This window comes from Rhinopithecus bieti, unplaced genomic scaffold, assembly GCF_001698545.2.
Source record: "Rhinopithecus bieti isolate Rb0 unplaced genomic scaffold, ASM169854v2 scaffold_6946, whole genome shotgun sequence".
In the NCBI taxonomy this organism is placed as follows: Eukaryota; Metazoa; Chordata; class Mammalia; order Primates; family Cercopithecidae; genus Rhinopithecus; species Rhinopithecus bieti.
This window is the reverse complement of record NW_016805697.1, coordinates 1,979,602-1,982,290: the sequence shown is the minus strand read 5'-3', so window position 1 is coordinate 1,982,290 and position 2,689 is coordinate 1,979,602.

Sequence of the window (2,689 nt, the reverse complement as noted above, 5' to 3'; positions counted from 1 at the left end):
GCAGTGGCCGGATCTCAGCTCACTGCAAGCTCTGCCTCCCGGGTTTACGCCATTCTCCTGCCTCAGCCTCCGGAGTAGCTGGGACTACAGGCGCCCGCCACCTCGCCCGGCTAGTTTTTTGCATTTAGTAGAGACGGGGTTTCACCGTGTTAGCCAGGATGGTCTTGATCTCCTGACCTCGTGATCCGCCCGTCTCGGCCTCCCAAAGTGCTGGGATTACAGACTTGAGCCACCGCGCCCGGCCCTGGTATGTTTTTTTAAATATGTACTAGCCTTGTTTTCTTCATTAGATTGTTTTGAGATCCTTTTCTTGTTTTATTTCTCCTAACAAAACCTATTTATAAACCAGTACTTTAAAAAATATGTCTGCCATTAATAAAGAGGAAAATAAAATGTTTCCCTTTCAAAATTATGAGATTTGTATAGTTCCTAGGGGGAAGGAGAAATTTTAGCCCACTTGAAATTCAGCTATCATTGAGTATTATTTTAGTTTGTTACTTCTCAAACTCTTCTACTGAAGTATCCTAATGTTGAGAGAGAAAGCATATAAAATTTAATCTTTAGGAAAAACTGTTTGCTAATCTTAAAGGTTTTGCATGTTATCTAACATATCCCTCTTCCCTAATACCTCCAACTGTAGATCTAATGCTATCAAATTTTATCACCCACTTTGTCTTGTTGCTGTTATTCACTGATACCATTCAAGTTCTTCTCATTTAATGACTCACCATTGTCCTCTCCAACAAAACTCCTCTCCTGTCTTAATTCCTTGTCGTCTTAGTAAGCATGGTGATGATTTTTCTATTACCCTGGTCTCTTGTAGCTTGAACTCTTCTCCTGTGTAATCTTGTCTTTCACTCTACCTTTGCCAGTCTTCCCATCTTCATACCTTAAACCTTAACATTACCAATAACTGCAACCTTTTCAAAATCTATTTCATGCATCTACTTTCTGACCACCACTTGCCATCTTTCTAGATAACTCTCTCTACCCCAACCCTAGCAATTTCTTGATGCTACCAGGATCTTTACTTCATTGTTTCTGCCACCTTTTCCTGCTTCCTCACCCCCTTCATGAAACCATTCTCCTTAAATTCCCTAGTGAAGCAGTGTAATCACTCCTTTGCAGTTACTTGGCCCTTCACCCTTCTCTGATTTCATCATCATTGCTTAGCAAAATCACCATGCTAAATAAATCCAACTGTGCCTACACCACACCCGCAAACAGGGCTAGAAAAAACAACACAGCCATGCACCATAGTTTCACTTTAAATGTAAAACCATGAGGAACTTTCAGTTTTAGCTGTGATGGAGAGGCATTAGCCTCTAAAAATCCAACTTACTATAGCACTATAAACAACTACAAAAGTTAAATAAAATATGTAAAAGAACTGGAAGGACATTGCATCAAGAAAGGCCATATTCCTTAAGACAGGGCAAGTACATGAGCTGAGCCTTACGTTTATATTGGCTTTTCTGAAGGCATTTTCTAAAATAAAATAGGGCAGTAAAACCTAGACAGAAAGCATAAGTCTTATTAAGCAAAGGAGACGGAGATCCAAGTGCTGGGATTTGAAGGACAGGGTCCCAGAGAAGGAATTATAGGGGAAGAACTCTAAAATTCTGCTTTAAAATTCCAGTTGGGCATAGTGACTCACTCCTATAATCCCAGCACTTTGGGAGGCCAAGGTGGGTGGATTGCTTGAGCCCAGGAATTTGAAGCTACACTGAGCTATGATTGCACCACTGCACTCCAGCCTGGGCAACAGAGCAAGATCCTGTCTCAAAAAAAAAAAAAAAAAAAATCCATTCAGGTCCTTGCTCAGTTCTAATCTGCACATACACAGGGAGAAGCTCTGGGAGACCTAACAGAAAATAGCCACTAGGAGGCTGGGGAGTCAAGCAGAGTTCAGAGGCTACAGAGTGCTGAGTTCTTGTCCAACCAAAGTGGATGGATGTTGGAGAATACCCTAGGCTTTTTGTTGAGACCCCAGAAAGTCCATACCCTAGGAGAAAGGGCAAAACTAAGCAAAACTAAGCCCTAACAGCTAGGTGATCTGCCAGTAAATTACAAATGGAATTAAACTGAACATCCTTCAGAAAAAGATAACATGATCCAGATGATCTACAGTGTATGATTCAAAATGTCTAGCACAAAATAAAAAGTTATTAGACATATGAAGAAGGGAAGAGATGACTGATTATCAAGAGTTCAAAATGTGGTTGGGCGTGGTGGCTCACCCCTCTAATCCCAACACATTGGGAGGCCAAGGCGGGTGGATCACAAGGTCAGGAGTTTGAGACAAGCTTGGCCAAGCTGGTGAAACCCCATCTCTGCTAAAAATACAAAAATTAGCCAGTCACGGTGGCAGGCACCTGTAATCCCAACTACTCGGGAGGCTGAGGCAGGAGAATCACTTGAACCTAGAAGGTGGAGATTGCAGTGAGCTGAGATCGCACCAGTGCACTCTAACCTGGGTGATAGAGGGAGACTGTCTCAAAAAAAAAAAAAAAAAAAGAAAAGAAAAAAAGTTCAAAATCAATAGGAGCAGACGCTGAGATAATTCAGATCTTGGAGTTAGCAAAAGACTTCAAAATAGCAATATATGGAATGTTAAAATAGAAGAAAAGTTTTGCAAAATAATGGAAAACTGGAGAATTTCAGCAGAAATGGAATCTATATATATATA